At 45.2% G+C, this 23581-nt stretch overlaps 1 long non-coding RNA gene across 1 annotated transcript in view; it reads right to left on the bottom strand.

Moving 5' to 3' along the window:
* The window catches only part of LOC119658291, a 96791-nt gene extending 73860 nt beyond the window's left edge, over positions 1–22931 (bottom strand). Inside the window, exon 1 of the long non-coding RNA XR_005250211.1 lies at positions 22697–22931. This is a non-coding gene — a long non-coding RNA (uncharacterized LOC119658291). The remainder of the gene's footprint in view (positions 1–22696) is intronic.
* Between the last annotated feature and the right edge of the window lie 650 nt (positions 22932–23581).

Below are 23581 nucleotides of genomic sequence, written 5' to 3'. Positions count from 1 at the left end.
ATGTGAGACTTCTATTCACTAAAACCACGTCCTTCTCATTCCACTCTCCCCCCGGAACTCCTATAAAGTATTATATTTCGTCGCGGGGCTGGATCAGCTTTTAACTGCGGTTCATTATGGTTCTCTCCCTTCCTTGTTTTCGTAGTAATTCTCCCCGCCTAAGCTGTTGGTGAATAGCTTTTAGTTCCCTTACAACCTGGTTCCAGGCATTCGTTGATTCCAGCAAGAACTCCACAATATTTTCGGGTGTTAAACGCCTGTCTTCGACCGCTTCCATTCTTCTTCGGTGCGCGGTGAACCTGGGGCAATCAAATATGACACGCTCAGCATTCTCAGCAACGTTACCATATCTTGGACAGCGTGATGATTCGTCGTGACCAAATCAATGGAAATAAGCACGATAACCTCCATGCCCACTCAAGAATTGTGTTAACTCGTAGCTTGATTCCTCATGGTTTTGTTCAAACCATCTCCGAATATCCGAAATTATGCGGTATTCCAACGACCAGATTGTGATTCGTCCCATCGCTTTTGCCACCCTTCGATAGATTCCCACCGTGCCAGCTGCCGTCGAAATGCGCTAGACTCTCCAGCTGCATACGTTTTGTCGTAGAGTCGCCGACCCGACTTTCCTTCGCCAAAATGACTTTGGGGAGCATCCCTGCTAGTACATATGCTGCTTCTCCTGATGTTGTCCAATATGCACTGCATACCCGGAGAGCACTTAGCCGATACGCCATTTCCAATTTTCGGCAGTTCACTTTGTTATTCAGAGCAGTTACCCAAACTGGAGCTGCGTAGAGTAGCACAGAGCTGACTACCCTAGAGAGCAGAAGACGTCGACTTTGTCTTGGTCCACCAATGTTTGGTAGCATCCTCGAGATCGTTGCAGCTATGGAAGACGCTTTAGTTGCGGCGTATTCAATGTGTCTTTTGAAGTTAAGCCTTCTGTCAATAATTATTCCCAAGTATTTGTGCGATGGTTGCGAGTAAATTGTTTCTTCGTCAACTTTGAATTTCACAGTTGTGTTCTTTCTTCTCTTGCTAATGAGGACTACTTTGGCCAGAATTTCTCAACCAGGAATTGATCTCCCATATCCCTTCATTTGCATAGATCTCGATCTCGTCTTGGTACTTTGAAACCACTGTTATTCCGATATCATCGGCGAAGCCAATAGTTGTCACGTTGTCCGGTAGGCGTAGTGTCAACACTCCATCATACATAACTAACCACAGCAAGGGACCCAGGATAGAACCCTGTGGCACTTCACACGTTGTCGGAAATATGTTAAGCCCATCGTCCGAGCCGCAGTAAAGTCTTCTCCCAAGGAGAAACTCAACCACAATACGTGCAATGTACTTCGGGGCCTGTATCTTGTCGAGTGCCTCGGAATTTTTTCCATTTTGCACTATTGAACGCATTTTTCACGTCGCATTTTCCTTCTTCAATTGCAGCCTGAGCCAAGCCAGTTAGCATGCTGATTACGTCGACGGTTGATTTCGCCTTACGAAATCCGAATTGTTTGTCGGAAAGGCCTCCTTCCTTTTCCGCAACAGCGAGCAGTCTATTATATAGTACTCGTTCAAATAGTTTGCCAATGGTATTGACTAGACATATCGATCTATATGAGGAGGGGTCACCCAATGGTTTACCTACATTCGGAATGAGTATTAGTTTTTGTAGCTTCCATTGCCCGGGGTATTCTTCTTCCCTAAGGCATGCCGTCAAACCGTCACGGTTCTTGCCAACACTGCAAGAGTGCGAAGAAAATTGAACTAGACCGAGGTAGGGACCTGATGGCACGGGGTTATCTGAACTAACAACTCTCTACTTCCCCTCCCCTTTCGTTGGTGAAAGGGATTCCCTGACTTGAAGGCTCCCGAGCCGGGAGAGTGGGGAGATTAGCCGAAGTAATGTATCGAATGGTCCCAGACTAATTCTCTGATGACAGGGAGGTATTTGGTTGGTATTCCGACAACATTCTGTTGCAGGAGTCCAACACTGTGCGTGACTGCATTTACCTTCCCTACTCCGAAGAAAAGAAAATACTTTAAGAGCATCCAATGAGCGCCCGCCCCAGAGTACCCCCTACCCAAGCACCCAGCAGTCAATGTTATGCCCTATTCAATAATACATTGCTCTTTTGCTCTCTATAAAAAAGCAGTAATAAAATGCAACTCGGTGCTCAGTCCTTGCTCTCCATTGCCTCAAATTAATAAATAAAATTGATTTACCTTAAACCCAATTAGAGGAGAAATTTATTATTTTAAAATCACCAGATGCGTTTTTCCAATTTGATTACTGAAGGATGAATGTTTTAATTTTGAAAAAGTTATGCCAGAGCCTGGAAACCGATGCAAATTGTTTATCAGTTCCAATTAATTTTTTTACAATCGACGGAGCTATTTGAATTGCACATTTATGTAAATAGGTCCAATCCAGATAAAATATAGTCAAGATAGATACTTCGTTTGGGACGCAATGGTACTTCGGATCAGGCGGAAACCTAGCGTCCGTGTACCCGTGAGATACTGAATTTTCATTATGACACTGCATCAGTTGGCCCGTCCACAAAAAAATTGAAACTGGTATTCGTGGAAAAACTGAATTACCGCATGAGTTCCTTTAGTAACATACAAATCCTATCATGGGATCTGTTGAAAATCAAGTGTTTTGAGATGCAATGCTTCGTCAGCAAATTATGTATCAAAGTGGAAATCGAAGTACATCGATAGCTAGCCCAGATAAACTGTATTGATCCACGTCGTCCTTTCTGTCCGGCCTTCCATCAAATTTCGGATAAAACCTAAAGATGTGTTATAAATTGCAGGCGTTAGAGTGCTAACGCTCTTTCAGGAAACTTTATCCCATCCAACATTCTCGAGATAATTCCTTTTCCATACCCGCAAAACTTCCTTTTTTCCACTTCACCGACGACCTTAGGGCGGTGCAGTCAACCGCAACTAAAAAGCTTTTGAACATCTTAATAGACTTGAAATTTTTCCTTGGCTCCGTTATAGAAAAGCCAGCCAGGGTGGTTATTGATACGTAAAAATGCGAATAATTTGGAAGGCGTTTCCACTTAACGACTTTCGTATCCTCAATGAAGTGGCGGTTGTTTGTTCTTTCGCTCATTATCCACTGGTCACAAACTTTTCCAATTAATCTTGAGATAGTTGCGAAGCAATTAGTGGACACTCAGAAGTTCCCTGCAGTGAACACGAGCTTACATAAAAACTCCGCTTATGTGTTGGGAAAATTTTTAAAGGGTCGCTAGCCGAGGTTGAACCCATCCCAATTCTCCCCATGTGGACTACCTAGAAAAATCATAATTTACCCTAACAACTACGCGCGTTTTAGTGTACCGCTGTGGTCTTGAAATAAAATACTCTGACGTATGTCAAGGACTAAATCCAAACAGGATGGTTGCCATGTGGATTTAGATATGTTTAGGAAGATTCAAAATACTTAACCAGTTTAAAACGCCAGAAGGGTAACTTCTCAGTTTCAAAGGAAATTTTAGCCCTCGTTGCAATATGGAGAGTTATTTTTCCAATCTCGGCGAGACAGAGGCATTTGATTGAGTTTTTCCCATACGAAGGAAGAATCCTTAGGCGTGTTAGGAGAACAAATCCTGGAACCATAATTGTTGGATCAATTATCTTTAGGTAGGGTTTTTTGGCTGGAAATTGTCCCTACGGGATTGTGTCCGCCGTTATTACCGAAGCCCAAAAGGATCAGGTGAGCAAGGACTATAGGAGCTGCATTTATTGTTAAACTAGCGATCAGGTAGCTGTTCGTTTCCAATGATTTTTCTGTACTACTGGACCAATGTGTGATGCAATTGGGAGGCTAGGTTACATAAGGCAGGAAGCAACTGAGTCGTCGAGATTCGAATAGTTCAACAAGTCGGAATACCGGAAGTTCGTGCTTCGGGTATAAAGGTTTTGTGTTCATCCTATGTAGGAAATTTCAACGCACATTTTTCTATCCGTATATAGCTACAAATTCAACATAATCTTTCATATTTTCCCAAACTACGAGACATACGTACATATTACAGCCATAGATATTCCGCACACCCTAAACAAATAAACTGTCTATTTCCGAATACTGTACACATATATGCACGTATATAAATGCATATATTATATACCTACATACACACATGTCTGGTTGACAAATAACTAAAAAACTAAGCCAAAATAATTCTCTGTGACCCGATTCATAAAAACTCATTTCGTTGTGGTATTGACGAATTGACATGTGATGATGACGTCATACAGGTTGTAGAGTGCACGAAATTTCGTTTCACCCCCTATAACTTTGTTAATAATAGTTGGATTTTCTTCAAACTTCACCAAACTGTGCATTATGTTCTTCATTACACGCATGCCAAATTTTGTACTTCCGGGATGAACATAAGGGGAGTGCCGGGTAAATTTCTAAAATGTGGAAATATACTATTATTAACTTTATTTGTGCAGATATCGGAACCAGATATATTTTGAGGCCTAGATTTCGTAGAGATGCATCACTGTGATTTTTTTCAGATTTTTCGGTTGGATAGGTTCTGAGAACGAGACCTGTTGCACTTTTTGGGGGTCATATTTTGAGCCCTCACTTCCCTATGTTTCACCCAAAATCAAATATTGAACTAGTTTCGAAAAGTACTGATTGAGACCTTTCATTTGATACCCCCACATGGCTACATTTTCTGAAAAAAAAATTTGCACCCTCCATTCACATGTATTGGGAGCCCCCCCTTAAACTTAACACAAAATGGCGCCACTTACTGCATGTGAAGGGAACACCAGATTACATATCCTCATCAATTTTCGTGACAATCGGTCCAGCCGTTTCCGAATAAATCGGGTGTGGCAGACAGACAGACAGACCTGTGCGGAGTTGCCAAATCTCCCATCAGGCGCGTCCCTTCGTGCGGATAAGGGAATGCTCGACGGATGCATAGGAATATGTACATATACGCATTTGGAGGTGTGCGTGTATGGGCATGCTTATGCGCAGGCCGGGTAGGTGGATAAAAATTGGCTATGGGAAGGATACCCAGAAATAAAACCAAACATGGAGGAACAGAAGGAGAATAAAGTTACGGTGCAGGGCTTCGGAAACCCAGTACCGGCGCCTTTTGGGAGTGGGCAAGCAGGCTCCCGGCCGTCGATATCCCTCGACTGCAGTGCCTCGGTGGTGGATTACTTGGCCACCGTTGCATCAAATACTACAAGTAGCCTGGAGAAAGAGGCATTTAAAAGGAGTACATCACTCCCGAGAACGCCTGCTCAAAACACAAGAAAAGATGGGGCACAAACTGGTCAGTTATTAGCCCATAGCGGGGTAACTACACCTGGTCGAAACATGTCGCAGGACTTAGTGATTGATCTATTTAAGGGAAGCTCGACGATCGTGCGATATCCTCCGAAATCAACCTTGATGAAGGAAGGAAATCAGGGAAGCTCTCGGAAGGCTAATAAGTGCATAAGCGCCCAATGTGAAAACCAAGCGGAGGAGCTATGTCAGAGTCCGGAAGAATCATCGTTTGCCCTACTCGGAGGTAAAATAGTAGAGTTGTCTGAATTTATTAAGGACAAACACAACGTGCACCAGGCCATCAAAAACATGGTCCGTACCATTCGGGTACTACACAATGGTGCCAAGGAAGAAAAAAACGCCTCGAAGAAATCAGGTGACATCCAGGCAACACAAGTGACACCCCCTCAAAATCCAAAAGGCGGTAAACTTGAAAAGAGGAGTAGAGAGTGCGCGAACGATTCTTTCGGATCCTCACAGGGCGCGAAAAGGCAAAAAGGCCTCTCACCGGCAAAAGGCAAGGGAAACAAAGTTACCAACATCGTGGAAACTGCGGCGCCGGCTCCAATTGACCCAGGGGACGCAATGCCTTCAAAAGGGACCAAGGAAGCATAGACCAAGGTTGGCGGAAGGAAAAATACGACGCAGAAAAGAATTAATTATCATCTCCAAAAAAGGGGATATGACTTATGCCGATATCCTTAGGAAGGTCAAATCCGATCCTGAGCTGATGGACCTTGGAGAAAACGTCAGCCGAATCAGACACTCCCAGAAAGGAGACTTGATGCTGGAGCTGAAGAAGTCTTCGGGCAAAACGGTGGAAAATTTCCTCGGCAAGGTGGAGAAGTCCTTAGGAGAAGAAGCTCAAGTACGGGCCAGAAAGCAGGAGCTTGTCACATAATGTAAGGACATTGACGAAATCACGACCAAGGAGGATATCCGTGACGCCTTAGAAAAGCAGTTCGGACCACTTGGCTTGCAAGATTCCGCAATCAGGAGACTGAGGAAGGCATACGGAGGCACGCAAACGGCAACCATAAGCTTACCAACTGAAGCAGCGTTCAAACTGCTGGCGGCTGGGAAAGTAAAAATAGGTTGGATCGTTTGCCGACTCAGGGAGCAGGTATTCCTTAAGCGCTGCTTAAGATGCCTGGAATTCGGCCACATAGCGGCGAAATGAACCGGTGACTGTCACAGGTCAAAATGTTGCAGAAAATGTGGGGGAGAAGGCCATATGTTCAGGGAGTGCAAGGCTGAGCCTGAATACATGCTCTGCAAGGAAAAAAAGGGCGTCGACTGTCGGCACGTTCCAGGCAGCAGCAGATGCCCAGTGTTTAGGCGAGCCTTGAATGCAGTAAAAAAATGAGGCTGATACAAATCAACCTCAACCACTGCGAGGCAGCGCAAGACCTTCTCTCGCAGACCATCTATGAGAAGGGAATCGAAGCTGCCATAATCAGCGAGCCTTATCGCAACAATAAGAGCGGTGCCTGGACGGCAGATGAAACTGGCAAGGCGGCAATATGGGCGTGTGGAAATCAGGCCATTCAAGAAGTGATGGAGTTTCCAGAAGTTGAATTCGTCAGGGCAAAAATAGCTGGTATCTATATACATAGTTGCTATGCTCCACCAAGCGCGACGATAACAGAATTCGAAGGAATGCTAGGTATGCTAGTCTCGGATACAAGAAGTCGAAACCCCAAGATCATAGCTGGTCATTTCAACGCATGGGCCGTGGATTGGGGCAGTCGCACTAAGAACACCAGGGGCCGTATCCTGCTCGAGGCTTTCGCGGAGCTGGATTTTGTGCTTGCCAGCACGGGAAACGTTTCCACTTTTCGTGGGACAAGGTCGGGCTCAATAGTCGACCTGACATATGTGAGTACCACATTGGCGAGGAGAATGACATGGTTTGTCAGTGAGCATTATACTCACAGCGACCACCAGGCGATTTTCCTCCAGATCGAATATGGGCCATGCGTCGATACGTGTTCCCATGAGGCTGGAAACCGGGGCTGGTCCGTGAAGGGGCTTGAGGAGGATGCATTCATAGAGATGCTATTGGGAGGCCAAAGCCCCGGTGGTGCGGCTACGGAAAAGGTAGAGCAAATGATGGGACGCATAACAAGAGCATGCGACGCTGCTATGCCGAGCCGACGAGTTCTCGCAAAAAGGCGCTCAAACTATTAGTGGAATGAAGAGATCGCGGTGTTACGGGATGCATGTTTTCGTGCTAAAAGGATTTGCCAACGATCTTGAGCAAGACCAGACTTCGACGAGAAACGGCTAGCATATGTGAACCTTCGAGGTAAGCTTAAGCAGGCTATACGGACCAGCAAGCGAGAATGCTTCAAGGAGCTTTGCACAGAGGCAGACCAAAGCCCCTGGGGAACAGCGTACAGGATAGTTATGAAGAAGATGAGAGGGCGAACACCACAATTGACCTGCCCGCATCTTCTGCTCGATATCGTGACGGCGCTCTTCCCCCCGGATAAAGGGGAGCGCAAACAACACAAGCGAGCACTGGACGTCTACACCATACCTGCGGTAACTGAGGAGGAACTTACGCAAATTTGCCGGAGAATTGGTGATAACAAAGCACCCGGTCTGGATGCTGTTCCCAATAGAGCCCTTAAACTCGCTGTTAAGACCAGACCCGACTGCTTTATCAGCTTGTTTGAAACATGCATGATAGAAGGAGTTTTCCCCGACCGGTGGAAGAGGCAAAAAACTAGTTTTGCTCCCGAAGTCGAATAAACACCCAGGACACCCATCATCATCCCGACCGATTTGCCTTATCGACACGGTAGGAAAGATGCTCGAAAGGGTCATCTACAACAGACTGCTCCCTATCATCGAATATAAGGATGGACTATCGGAGCGACAATTTGGATTTCGTCAAGCCCACTCAACGATCGACGCCGTAGACGTTGTTTTAAAGCTGGCTCGAGACGCGATGTCGTCTAAAAAATGCTGTGCCGTAGTGACGTTGGACATCAAAAATGCGTTCAATTCCGCAAGCTGGGAGTGGATAAAAAGTTCACTGGCTAAAACGGGTGTCCCTAGTTACTTGACTAAGCTCCTCAACAGTTACCTTTCGGAGAGGACACTGTGGTACGACACGGATGAGGGATCCAAGCAGTACACCGTCACCGCAGGAGTACCACAGGGCTCAGTGTTGGGTCCTCTCCTGTGGAACGTCATGTACAATGGGGTCCTTGTCCTTCCCGTGCCAAAGGAGGCCACGATAATCGGTTTCACAGATGATCTAGCTGTGGTTGTCGTCGCGAAAGAACCTGAAGACGTTGAAATGTACACTAACGAAACCATTAGCGCCATAAAAGCGTGGCTGGAGATGGTTCAGCTTGACCTCGCGGAACAAAAGACGGAGGCGGTCTTGGTTAACAATCGTAGGAAGAGAAATACGATTAATATTCGCGTTGGTGATCACGTCATCACTTCGAAGTCGGTTATCAAATACCTGGGGGTGATGATTGTCGCTAAAATCAATTTCAATCAATCATCAAAAGCGGCAAATACCAGCGTATCATTAGCGCGGATGATGCCTAACATTGGAGGTCCAAGGTACAGTCGCAGATTACTTGTAGCCGGAGTGGTTCGCTCCACACTATTATACGCGGCACCAGTTTGGGAGGAAGCATTAGCGTGTGAGAGTAATCGTAGGAGAGTGAATATGACTTACCGCTTAGTGGCGCTAAGGGTGTGCAGCGCCTTCAGAACAATATCAGGCGAGGCAGCGTGTGTTATTGCGGGAATGATCCCGATAGACATTCTGGCAAGTGAGACACGCTGCCTGTACGAGACAAGGAAAATGAATCCTCTTGAAAAGGATGCAGAATGCCGAAAGGCGGCAAGGCGAGAGTCGCTCGAGAAGTGGCAGAAATGGCGGGATGACTTGCAGAGGGGTCGCTGGACCCACACTTTGATTCCCCGTATTGAAGAGTGGATCCAGCGACGACACGGTGAGATTAGCTACCATCTGACGCAATTCCTGTCAGGACATGGCGGTTACAGGAAGTACCTGCACCAACTCAGGCTAGATGATTCTCCCTTGTTTCCTGAATGTGGTTGCACACCTGAGGACCCGGAGCATGTAATGTTCCACTGTCCACGATTTCTCTCAGAAAGGAGGAGTCTGGAAGACTCCCTGAAAACCACTCTAAGCCCGCAGAACATCGTCGGGGAAATGTTGAAATCGGAGGGAAACTGGTGTGCGGGGAACACCGCCATCAAACGAATACAGGAGGAACTGGGAAGAGCGGAGCGCGCAAGGAGGACGCGAAGAACGGAAAGCGTGGTCGCGTAAAGCGCAGTCCACCCCTCGAAGTAATGCTTTGCGGCGGTCCCGCGGGGAAGGAAAAAGGAGAAAGTGGGGGTGGTTTTAGTGGGTGAGAATCCCACACGCTGCTGCAACCTGGCGCGGCAGTGTCTTTCTAAGATTTCCACCTTCATCCATAAAAAAAAAGAACAGGCAGACAGACAGACGGACAGACGGACAGACGGACAGACGGACAGATAGACGGACAGACAGACACCGTTTCGATTCTAATAAGGTTTTGTTTCACACAAAACCTTAAAAATGAGGTTGCTTAGTTGCTTAGTTGTACATGTGTACATTTATAGGGAGGAAAAAGGGTTTCCTTTAAAAAAGAAAGAACTGGTGAAGAAGATCCAAGAGAGGGAGATTTTGAAGGACGCGTTCCATTTCTTCCCCTCTTGTTAACGTTGATGGTTCGAAGTTCCTTAATCGCTGTACGAGGAATCGACTTCCAAGCACGACGTCAGATGAGAATGCACTAACTGAGGGATCTCGTTCCGGCTCCAGTCTTTGCGCCTGATGCACACTTGGAGTCGAAGTTTGGGCTGCCACTCGCACTCCTACTCCAGTGCTGGTCGCTAGCTGCGGAAAGAGCGACGCACGCCTGTTTGGTCGTCTTGTGATGGGTTTGCGAGATTGATGCTGGTGATTGTCACAGTGGTAGATTCATTAATCAACTCTAAAGGAATTGATATCGGTGTGGAAGTTAATGACGAGAGATCTATCCATCTAAGGTATGCTAGTTCTAGGTGGTTGTTGGGAAAAGCACTCGGCTGTCCATTGATTTCGACGACAAACGCACGGTATAAGGCTACTTTAATGAGGCTTCTGCAGAAATAAGCCTTCCACGGACAACGAACGATTCGACCCTTCGCATTTCGACAAAGAGAAAGATTCACCTGAGATTCGAAGCGTCGTTCCAAATAACAACTTGGCTGGAGGAGCTTGAAGGTCTCCGTTGATTGGAGGCCGAGAAGGACTATCGGTAGTAGTTCAGGTTAAGGGACCTTGTGGTTGTATATAAGTGTGGCCTTGAGACAGAGAACCCCTCTCGATCGTAAGGGCTGTAATGACTCACGCTGTGCGATAGTTTCTTAGGGAAGAAACCCAGAGGGAACCTGGTACCCTGAGGAATTTCCTGCTAGAGAAAAGCGCCGATAGCGGTATTGAATGCATCCATTTTCAAGGCTAGAGTGGCGTTCGGCGACATGAATGAGGGTGTTGTTGTGTCGGCAAGTCCTATTTTGCTACTTCTACTTCTAGTGTCCAAAGTTAGCAGAACTTTCTTTTCTTGCCGGGAAGTTCCTTGAGAATCTCGTTTAATGGAGCCAATATGCAAATAATCTTCGGAATGTAGTGACAATAGAAATTGAGAATTCCCAGGAACTAGTGAAGCTCGGCGGCTGTCCTTGACCTTCGAAAATCCGTGATGGTTTGAAGTAATTCTGATTTCCTTCCTGCTCGGGACACATTTGTTAAGGTTGATACGCAGTTTGACGAAGGACAGCGGAAAGGGGCTATGTCGCAGATGTCGAAGGTGTTGATGGCCGTATTCTGCAACCACGAATATGTCACCAAAAGTAACATCGCGTGAACATGCAGTCCTTCAGATGATGGTTCATGGTACCTTAAAGCAATTGGGCTGCCCCTCAAAAACCCACTGCTGCCCGGATGAATTCCGAAAGCCCGATCGCTTTGGAATGTCCGTTTTTGCGATCGAAATCGGGTAGAAGATCTTGGGGAGATCGTTCAGACAAAATACATTGCCTATCACTTCCTGCAACAAAGCCTTGTTGTAAGGCAGCTGGTGAAGATCCGGAGTCGCGCAAGCGTTCAAGCGCCTGTAGTCGTTATTGATTTGCCATGCATTGATTGACATGCGGACTATCCCACTATATTGAGTAGATGCCTTTGCATTCTTTTAGGCGAGCCGTGTAGCGACGTCTGAGTTCTCCCAAAGGTGTGACAACTTTTGAAACTGTAGGAAACGTTGTGGTCGCACGTACATTCCTAGTTTCCGTACGATGCGAGTCCGGTCAATGAATCTTGTAATTTCTCAACTCAATGATCGCTGATTGCACGTCTGCGACTGTGAACTGCTAGGACTGCGTACGTTGCAGGACCAAATTCAACGCCATTATCTATGTATCAAATGTTGCGTTCGGTGATGTATCACCTGGCTATAGAGTGAGAAACTGACACTGTAACTGCTTGTTAGGACCTTGATACAGGTGTTGATCTCGAATAAATGCAGGTGGTTTTCTGCAGGTGTATTAGCGCTGACCGACACCTCCTGAGTGAGAAGCGACTTTATCAGTTGCCCTTTATTTCGAATATCATCGTTGCTGCTGTTCGATGATGGAGACGGAAGTGTGGCTTTCGATCGATTGGTTATTCAAAGAGATCGACTAGGCCATACTGAGCCTGACAAGCTCCAATCCGGTGAGTAGCTTATATAATTGTCAGTCTGATAAATCCGTGAGATTCTCAAGTATTATCTGAGTGTAATTATGCGGGGTTTCCAACGATTAATTATTTGCAATAATAAAAAACTTGTTGTTTCTTTTTCGCTGGTGTAGATATTTATCCTTGTAAACACCGATATTTCGGAAACCACTTGTTCCCTTCATCAATACTAACAATTCTAACAAGAGACTTGTTAGCACTGATGAAGGGAACAAATGGTTCCGGAGATACCGGTATTTGCGGCGGTCATGATCCGCATCTTGCAAATTACCATACACCAGAATCAGAAAGTGAACAGTACCAGAACAACAATATCTCGGCTTGCCGGGAGTCTCCGCCACTCACACTCCAAGAGGAAAGGGATTCTAAAAGTGGTGGCGAAACCCGAGTTCGTAGTTTCAGATACCGGGTCCACGCTAACATCCCCCACTGTGGAAAAACCATCCCTGACGTAACCTCAGCGCCAGAATCGCAGGCGCCGTAGGTGGATAGGTGGCAATTTCTCGAAGGCTTCTCGGCAAGAGGCAGTCAATGCATTGCATCTGAAGTGATTGATGCTCTTTTTTGGCGCGTATCTGCCCGGCGCTCTCGCTGATCGTCAAACGTCGCGAAGGTAAACATCGGAAGATTCGCCAAAGCTCTAGGAACAGGTGAAACCGCGCTGGACTGCACTTCAGAGTTGGTGGCGTTGGAACTGATACCATCTTAAATCAGTGATAACCTTAATATCGACAGCCTTCATAGCTTTCATGCCCCCGAGGACAACCAACCGTGACAAGCTTTATACGTATTGGACGGTGGAAATTGCAGACCTGCTGAAAGGGTGTTATTAGCTTCACCATTTGGCACAATGCTTAAAAATTTGAGAAAAGGCATGCATCACAATTACAGAGTAGAGAGGAGCTAAAAGCAGACTCCGTGCGATAAATAGAAGCAAACCTCGCTGCTGACAGTGCCCAGTCGTTGAGATTAGATGGAATTCGTGGGGCTCGGCTCTAAATCGGCCACTCGGCAATCGGCAAAAACCGGGGCACTACGAAAATCCTATATACTTAGCAACGACCAGATGATTGGCATTGTACGGGTATTATTCCCAAGACATCTCCGTACGAACTGCCAACTTTTCACCATGAAAGAGTTTGGAGAGACAGTTCTCACTGTGAAAAATAATCAGACGCCAGTTCTCGATGGTATCCCTCTAGAAATATAAAAAAATGTGTTTCACCATCGACCAGACCCGCTACTCAGCATGTTCAACGCTCGACTGAAAGAGGGCATTTTCCCTGCTGCTGTCTGCACACTAATCCTTGTGTAGCACAGGGATGCACCCCAAGGCCGATTCCTCGAAAGCTTTCTATGATAACCTGCTAGAATCCGACATGCCGGAAGAGTCGCGCAGAGTTGGTTATGCGGACGGTGTTGCGTCAGTTATTTCCAGGCGCACTACTGAACAAACCAAAAGCAGACTTGACATATTAATGAAACAGATCAGTCAGGATGATGTTTGACGATTGATGGAATCATAAACCCGTATCACCTTGATTATGGACTGGACCAATTGAGAAGTAACTTTCTTCCACTCCTGTGGTCCACGGATTCCTATTTTTGAGTTAAACACCCAGGTTTCCTAAAAAGATGAAAAGACAACTGTCAATTTCGTCCAAGGCAAAGACAACTTGTCAGGTGCTGTCTTACCTCTACTCTGGGTAGCCTGACATTTTTTATTACCTTATTACCCCCAAGATAGGCGACTTCTCTCACGGTTGGGATGAGAGTGTTGTGTAGAGACACCCCTCCACATTTTCCGCAGCAAATAGGCATTTTAGCGGAACAGGATAGATTGGTTTTTCGGAGAATTTAGAAATAGTTTCCATTTGAAAAAGTAGTGGTGAAACTCGTCTAAATAAGAATTCAGGCGAACTTCCCCTGCCGATATGTCCTCGGTGGAGGTGCAGAGTATCGCGTGCAGAGAGTAAGGCCAGTCAACGTTAGGAAGGTATTTTGACGATCTTCTTTATATTTGGATGCGACGATTTTCGGACAGTCGAAATGGATGACGGGAAGTTTTCTACTGTATGGCAGGATCTAAGTAAATGTTGGTGGAGCGATTGTGGAGGTGTTTGGAGTGGAGAGCCAAAATCCTCTCTGGGGTTGACCTTTCTAGGGTCCGGATCCCATCTAAGAGGTGTCAAAATTGCGATGGATATCTATTTATAAATAGTTTCCGCTAGAGGGTCTTCTTATATTTGATATCCTCTAAGATATCACTGGGAAGGATATTAGAATACAGTAACTTAGAGAATGACTCGGAATCAGTTCGTTGCATACTTTGTGAATTACTTCATTGTATTGAAGAATCGTGAGGCTAACTTGGTATTTATTCGTTTCCCGTCGGCTTTCTGGAAGCCAGAGAATGATGGGGGATAAGCCGTATAGATCTGTCGAGGATTTGGATGTTGATCGAGGTAGGAATGGGAATACCCTTTATTGAAGGTGGGCCGGACTGAGCTCTATTAGAACGGATTGATGTTAGGAGGTGAATTGATGGAGAATGTAGGAGAAACGAACTATTCTGGCTCGCCCGTACCTCGAAGCAGAACGAGTGTCGAAAGGTCAGCTGGCACGGGCAGAAATAATGGATTTTTTGTAATTCGTTGGTATTGAGATGACTAATTAGGGCAGTAGATGTATGCTACGAAAACCGTGGAAAAAGGGGGGGGGGGGTTGGGAGGAGATGAGATTAATTTCAATAGAATTGCAAGTTTTTGAAAGTGGGAAAACTTGTGAACCCAGAAATTTCCTGAATATGAGAATAGCCACCCCACACAGGTATTGCGGCCTTGGCGGTTGGCTTGGAGTCACTCCCTACGGAAAAGGTGGTTGTTCCTATAGTTCAACCTGGTTTTACATGGGTAAACTATGTGGGGTTTATGTTTGCCTAAGAATAGCTCAAACTCATGCCTGCGAGCTCAGCCGATAATGAAATAGATGTTTAACTCGATTTCCCTAACGTCGGTTCCTGGATTTCAGGATACTGACCATTGCGTTAAACATCTGGAGGAATTCCTGGGATATCCTGGCGAAATCCAGAATGTCAAATTGGAGATGGTGGAAGAGGTTGCTAGACGGGAGCGAGGGCGGAAATGGTTCGCACAGCATATGCGGAAAACACGGATAATCGTGTGAATGCCAGGCTAGTTATCGTGCAATGGGTGTATCGGGGGGTTTGAGAGAGAGCGGGACGGGAGGGTTGCGCACGTTTCTATACGCTCCTTCTCGTTACAACTTGGGCAAATGCTGGTCAGTGGCAATACTTGGCTGAGTCGTCACTCCTTACACAGCTTACGCGCCTAGGTGCCTGTTATATAGTTTTATGACACTCTCCTGGACCATGAAGCTGATACCACTTGACGGTGGTGGTTTAGGTGGCTATTTATTGGCGTGTTTTAGGACCGGTTTGGTATAAATGTGCTCGCAGTGGACAATGGGGTACTGTATCGATTTTATACAACTTATCTGCTCCTCAGTGAATGAGGTATTCAATCTGACCAACCGCGAGTCTAGCTGTATGTTATTTGTCTTTGCCCACGTTATGTGACGAAGTGGTCGGCGCTCATGGGGTTCGAGACCTCTCGCACATTTAGTTCATCAACGATCTCCTGAAAGTAGGAAGTTGAATCAAAAGCCGGAGAATGAGGCTTGTAGTTTTTTGAGAGAGAACGGTTTTATTCTCCACCAGGATTTTGTTGGCAGACAGTTTTTTATTTTTTCACACGTACTGGAGGAAAATTATCCTAGCTGAGTCTATAAGGGAGCCATCTAAAGTGAATTTTGTCACGGAAAATCACCGAACGTTAGCTGGTACCATGGCAACCGGGTTGATCCTCTGCGATCATATGCTCCAGGAGAATTCATGAAGGATGTGCTCTCTTCCTTCTTTGTTGGTCAATGCGTAGAGTTACACTTAACAATTCGAAAACCGCACCTATTATTCGTGGTATGAATGCTGAGCCTGCAGTCGGCAAAAATTGATACCGCGTTGAGTTCATCAAGCGTCAGAATGTCAATTTCGGTACCATTAGTTTCAGTCTCGGTCTTCATCGATGTTTCCATTCATCTTTGTGTTTGCCTGCTACCGCAGGTAAATGAAATCTTGGTTGAATTGTAAGCCGAGAGTAACTGTATGAATTCATAATGAAAATGTATCTTTTCTGAAATATCTCGAGACAAAGTAGGCTGCAGATTGCTTTTTTGCTAAAGGTGGGGATTTCGGATTAAAATATTTAAATTTTAGGGGACTCCTTTTTAAAACCATATAAACAATTAAGCGTGCGATTTTCCATCATACTGCGAACAATCTTAATGTACTTCAAAAGCATAAACCTTTAGATGTGGTCATAAATGCTAAACGGGTATCTTTACATGAACGCATGCACATAGATGAGTACTATGACTGCGAGCTTCATTTGAAATGTTTTGGCTGTTTTCCTATGTTTTTTAATTTTCTCTTTTGAATTCGCCTACGATTCATGAGCATATCTACCTCCCAAATAAAAGATGTCCTTGCAAGGCTGAAAGCGCCTCATTAAAGTGAGAATCAACAGATGAAGAGAATATTATGCACCTGTAGAAACTGACGAATAAATCCATTCAAGTCTGGCTACACGTGCAGAGGCGTTCTTAGGGACAATGAATCCGGGGGGTGTACTTTAACTCCCCGCAAGTATTAAAGAAGAGCCTTGAAATTGTTTATGAATTGCCGCATGAGAAAGAAATCTGTTTTCCCTGGAAGGGATTTCACTCAGTTATACATTTTTTTTATTGTAAGTTCCCATTTGCTTGAAAATTAATCTTCTTGAATTAAACCTACATAAAAAGCAAACAACCTGATTGCTTGGAGACGTCCCATGATTTAAGGATCCTCTTGTGAAAAAATAATTATGCATGTTCAACTTCTAAAACGATTATGAAGAAATCTACACAAGGTTTTTATTTGAGTGACCTGATTTTGTTAGATCTTGTTTTTTACTGGGAAGAGACAGGCGATTGGAGGCGAAAAGATTGAGCTAACTTTTAATACGCAGACTTTTTTGTAAAGAACCATCTATTCACGGTTTCAGATTGGATCTTCCCAGTATTTTCCATTTCATTAAAAGCAATTTTTATCCTAAAGTTGCAATAAAAATATTTCCAAAGTTTCGCGTTTATTATGCATCGGTATACATCGAACAAGTCGGGAAACTGAAAGCTAGACGCTGGAAAGTTCGTACACTAAAACACAGATGGCGCTTCTAGCAATAACTCCATATGATTTTTAGCTAACCCTGATTTTCGAAAAATACGTGCGCAAATTGGGCAGCTGTCAGATTATTAGTTTGTGGGATAGAACATTTTGAAGGAAACAACTTTGTTAGTTTGAAGAAAATGGAAGAAAAGGAATTTCGTGTGTTAATAATGCATTGCTTTTTGGTGAAAAAATACTGCTGAAGCAAAAATTTGGCTTGTTAAGCATTATTCGGACTTTTGACGACGAAAATCAACCGTTGAGAAGTAGTTTGCTAACTTCAAGCGAAGTGAAATAACCTCCGAGGACGATACACGTGGATGCTCGAAAGAGGCTGTTACCGAGGAACACATAAAAAAAGTCTGCAAAATAAGTTTGGATGACCGCAAAGTGGAGTTGACCGAGATAGCTAAGGCTCTATAGATATCAAAGGAATGTTATGGGCATATCGTGCATGAATGTTTGAATATACAAAGCTCTGTTCAAAGTAGACGCCGCGCAAGGTCACAATCGACCAAAATCAACAACGATTTGACAATTCTGGGCAGCATCGAAACGGTCGTTATCTAAGTGGACTGTAATTGGTAAACCGGCTCCAAAGCGTGCACAGACGAATTGGACTTTGAATTGGGTCCGCATCCACCGTATTTTCCAGCTCTCACCCTCAGCGATATTTGCATGTTCTCAGACCTCAAGAGACTGCTCGCTGAAAAGAAATTTAGCGCCGATGAAGAGGTAATCGCCGAAACTGAGGCGTTACTTGAGGTTACAGATCAATCGTACTATAAAAATGCTATCGATGAACGGAGTTGAGGCATTCATCATAGTGTCGGGCTGGATAAAGCTAAAAGAATTTAGTATATTATTAGCGCGCGACGGTTGGCTAAAAGGTAATGTTATAACTTGTCAACTGATAGTAAAAACCGGTCGGTTTGAACGTAGGTTACGAGCCATGCTCATATAACTTGAATTCTGCTATCTCCCTCTACCGCATCCTTGCATGGCCCCTGACATGACTCGATCAAGTCTAGCGAAACTCTCTTTTAACCTTCTGGTTCATGGACCTCTGGGGCCAACAACCAACCAATTGAGATTGATCCAGTCCGTCATCCAGGTTGAAAAGTTCGATCTCAATAGAACATGGTATTAACTTGTATCATTTCTCCGTCAGATTGAGGGATGATTTGCATTCACAAAAGAAGCAAATTATCATATCAGCAAATTCCAATAAGGAAACTTCCCTGGATTCAAAGTTTTTTTTGAGTAGAATTTTTCGTTCGTTGTCCTCCACTACGGATTTTATTGAATAATATCTTCTTCGAATGAAAACCCAAATAAAGTGTGACTACCATGGCTAAAAAGTTGTTGAGGTCTAGATCCTATGATAGCGTAGGTAGATATCAGTGGCCACTCCGAGGAACCCAATTAGCGCCGTGGTGCGCCTTTTTGGTCTAACAAACTCTTAAGAACGTGACTACTGTTATGAGAGCCTGACTCTTGTTAGAGCGGGGCAATCTCAATGGAAGTGCTTAGGGGAATAGTAGGATATGCTGAGTCTGGCGGCATCGTTCTCTATAGGCCAGTACCCCGTGCAGACCGCCGTAATATGGTATGCATTTGCACGCATCTAGCACAAGAGCTTTCGTGATCGGATTTTGTTAAGTAGTACGTGCAAATTCCCTTGGCAGGCGCTAGCCTGGTCAGTCTGACTGCCCGCTCATTCCTCTAATGTTCCTGCGACCGGGAACCTAGAGAAGGGTCATCTTGAGCGTGCCACCCAGACTGTTCAGCGCGTTTCTGCACTGCTCCACCAACCTGAAGCATGTTGTCGCTGAGTACAAAGCCTTAATGACCGCTTGGCTGTCGGTCAGAGCGGGTACATTAAGCATAAGGCGTGGAGCAAGCCCCAGCCATCGACAGGCTTCCAGTATCGCAAGTGCTTCCACTTGGAATGTTGGTGAAACCTAGGAGACCATACGACTCGGTGCACTATGTGTATTCGAGAAAACTCCCGCGACGACTCCACCCTATTTTTTTTCCGGCGGTGGAGAATGATGTGGCAGAGCCTTGCAACACGCCGCCGTTCTTCTGCTCTGTCCTGGTTAAGAAAGTGCATGATAATTCTCTCGTGAAGCTTAGCTTGCGTATAGCATAATCCGTGGGGAATGCCCAGATTTCCCGAGGTAGTTCATCTAAGATCCCCAGATTTCCCCTAGTTATTTCGTCTAGGATATTACTATGGCCGTAGGGCTCCACTCTCCAGCATCCGGACTCATGTAGTCTGACTGCACTGTACATTATAATAATAATAATCTTTGGCGTAACAATCCATGTTGGATCAGGGCCTTGAAGTGTGTTAGAACACTTCATTCAAGACCGTAACGGTACACTAGGAGGCAATGTGGTCAGCGTTGCGCTCGCCCGAGATTATTACCCTGATTTGACTCAGGTACTCATTCACAGCTGAGTCGACTGGTATCCGACGTCAAATCATGATACAAATTCCACTGCCGCTAGTGAGATTTGAACCGCGATCTTCTGTACGACAGCCTTGTGCTCTAACCACTCAACTATCCAGACACTGTACACTACAACGTATTTAATGTGGAGCTTTAGGGGTAGGAGGTGGAGGAGAATGTTCAAATTATCTGGCCAGAGATTTTCCGGAAGCACCGGCACACATGGTTCTTTGAATCCTATTAAGCTTCGTTCTATAGCGCTTTTTGCCCAAAGCCTGTCATCGTGCAATAGAGCCGTACATCAGGATCGGACGCACTACAGCGGTGTACATCCAGAGAACCATCCTCGGCCGGAGACCCCATTGCTTTGTAAAGGCCCTCTTGCAGACTTAGAAGGATATATAGGCCTTCTTAACCAATTTAGCCTTCGGTTCCAGGATTACACCCAGATACTTTACATTGGAGGAAAGAGCCAATCTTTGTTCATTCACTCACAGAGGTAGAATTCGGGTACTGTCGTCTTGTTGATGAATAGCATCAGTTCCGTTTTGGCTGAGTTTATGTCGAGTGCGCATCTTGCGGCCCATATTAACACCTTTCGCAACGCTCTTTCCATAATGTCACTAATATCAGAAAGTTGTCGACATACGCCACCGCTTTCATCCCGTTGTTGTCCAATATTCGCAAAAATTTCGTCCTTCACTATTAACCAGAGCACCGAAGAAATGGAGCCACCATGAGGCGTACCTCTGTTTACAACTCTAGTTAAGTGGCTGCCTCCCATATCCGACTGGATTATCCTCGTTCTTAGCAAATATATTATCCAATGCATAAGATACCCTTCCAATCCAATATTAGGTTCGATGGTGGCGCAGGTACTAACGTCGTTGAATGTTGCTGCTATATCCGGGAACGCAGCTAGAGTATACTGCCGGCCAACCGCGCCAACTACCTCGTAGAGAGCGATTTCTGTGGTTTCTCCTTTGAGGTAGGCATAGTGGGACTTAGACAAAGGCGATCTGTAGATGATCTTCCTTAAGAAGTTGTCCAGGACGCGCTATAGGACGAAGTAGGTGAAGCTAATTGGTCGAAAGTCCGTTGTGGACTCATGATCCCGCCTGCCTGCTTTTGGTACGGAAACCCCTCGTACTGGTCGCCAGCACTGTGGCGCATATTGCAAGGAGCTAAAGCTTCGGTAAATCTTGACAAACCACGGTACAGCCCTCACCTATTGCTTCTGCAGCACGACTAGCAGTATGCCATCTGGACCTGGAGATCTATATGCGGAGAGGCCGTTCATAGTCCAGTCGCAGCATGTCAATAGGTTAGCATCCTTGCTATGGTGGTCGCCAAATGTTTCGGTTCCTCCGGCGAAGCTAATCGTTCGTGAGCTAATATGCACATAAGTCGAAGAAATATTATCGTTCTCTGCTTCCCCTGTTCCAGTTTGACCACGACTAAGTCGATGGAACCCAGACTCAGAGGAGCGTGAAGACTCTTCCTCGCGAGGATACATGCTCTAGGTCTGTCCTGATCAGCGTCTCTTGCGCTGTGGAGTAAATTATAATATTTGCCCTGGAGTCTTTTGATAAACTAGTCCACTAGTGTCGAAGATAAGCAGATTAGCCGAGATGCACTTCCAGTGCTGCATATTTTTCTGCGCTACCCAGAATGATCTCTTTACATGGGACGTTCGCCTTGTTTTTATCTATCTATCTAGGCATCGCTGATCTTAGCGACACACCAACCGAGAGAGTCCCTTGAGGTCCCCCAAGCTATTACGTGGAACTGACGGACCATCTGAGAGGAATCAAAGTAGGGGATAAATGCAGTGTGTTCACCCTTGGCATCCAGAAGATGCTCGCTCACCATCACCGAAAACCTACTCGTCTGCCAGGCGCTTGCTGTTATATTTTTCAAAAATCGCCTGTTATTTAACGAAATCCCTTTCATCCCGCTCGTCGACAGTACCGGGCTCATTATTCTTTGCAGTATTGCTGAAAATATTCATGTTCTCCTGGTATTAGCCCTTGAAAAGGGCTTCAGTGGATTTTCGCTTCTTAGCTTGTTTTCCGTTAGTCGAAATTCTGGTCGGTCTTTGCTTTTGAGGGGGCTTCCGACGTCGATGATTTTGGGTTGAGAGTACTGTGGTTGGTACTCGCTACACCCAGCTTGACGGCAGTGAATTCTAAGCTGAAAGCCTCTAGTAAGTCTGCCGCCACGTTCCGGGAAGTCCCCGCGGTTAGTTTCAGCACAACGATGCTACAACTGGCACCGATTGTACTGTTCGTCAGGACCACTGTCTCCTGGCTGAATGCCAGCAACTCGTCCTTCGATGACGCGCCTAGCATCACCACCACTTGTTCTTTCGTCAGTTTTTGCTTTTATTAGTTGAGTCCATGTCTTGGTCCCAGGAATGGTCGGCCTGGGTAGCCCGACCACCAGGGTAAGGGTAGTATTTGTAATTGAAGGTACCCAAGGTATTCGCATACTAAATACCAAGCTCTCTATTGGCCACGCAGCTCTAGGCGTATGTTGTTCCATCTTGCCTTGTGGTCCAGTTAGCACCTTATTCAGTCCAGGGCAGATGATCCCCGGATTGTTGCTTAAGCTCATCCTCCTCCAGATCCACTTGCCCGTAATACATGCCCAGCAGGCAAACAGATATTCGTCAATTGGATGAGCCTACTCCCAGCCCGGCCCGACACACTCTTGGCCTATCAACAGTTTGTAACGCAAAATGAAAAATCATCCAACTTAAATCAGTAGAGACATTTCCTGGAACCCATGGAATTATGTCTTTTGTTAGTTTACTTTACCGTCAGGGTATTGGTCCAATGATTTTTTTGCGAATCATCCCATCTCATCTTAAAAAGACGCTTGAAGAAAATTAGATACATCTCTCCTTACAGTACAAGGTGAAGAGCCGTTCTCCGTTCACACATTTGCTTCAACAGCACTTTTCACTTCCAAAGAAATTAATTAGTTCACGTTTTTATCATATTTCACAATTTTTAATTGTTTCAAATTAATTGTTCAGACTGAACAGAAGAAAGCGACTTCACAAAAAAGCGTCTACTTGACTCCAAGCATCTGATGTACGCGGCTGTCATTCATCAAAGCAGATACTTTTCAAAACGGCGCTTTTAAGATTTCAGGTAGCTGTGTTGATCTCAATTTTTCACAAGATAAAATTATATATTTCTGGAAGCTACAAACAAGTCCAGAATCTGCGAAAAAGCCAAGCCATAACTTTCCCGGATGATACCCACCAATCTCAATCCACTGGCTAGACTCACCCTTAAAGTTTTATTGGAATTTAAATTCCAACTTTTAATATATAAACAACATTTATAGCTCTTTTGTCTGTAAATCATGTTGGAACTCCTGCACTGACATTAATGCGAGAGGAAAAAGTTTTTCCAGTTTTGCAAGAGTAGCACCTAGCACCCGCCCCTTGCCTTATCGCATTATTGTGTACTTTGCCATTCTAATTGACGTTGTTTTTCCACCGGAACATGCAGAACGCCTAGAGCTAGTACCTGTCCAAAATAAGAAGCAGGAAAGAATTACGTAAGGATTACTCGTACTCGCATTTCCCGGGGTGAAGTTGGATTATCATCAAGCATACGTAATGTGAAATCGCGACATTACTGTCACGATTTTTGAATTTACTTATTCGGTAGGCACTCGTGGAGAGTTAC

The sequence above is a fragment of the Hermetia illucens genome, chromosome 5 (genome assembly GCF_905115235.1).
Source record: "Hermetia illucens chromosome 5, iHerIll2.2.curated.20191125, whole genome shotgun sequence".
In the NCBI taxonomy this organism is placed as follows: Eukaryota; Metazoa; Arthropoda; class Insecta; order Diptera; family Stratiomyidae; genus Hermetia; species Hermetia illucens.
This window is presented reverse-complemented; position numbering and strand designations above follow the sequence as displayed.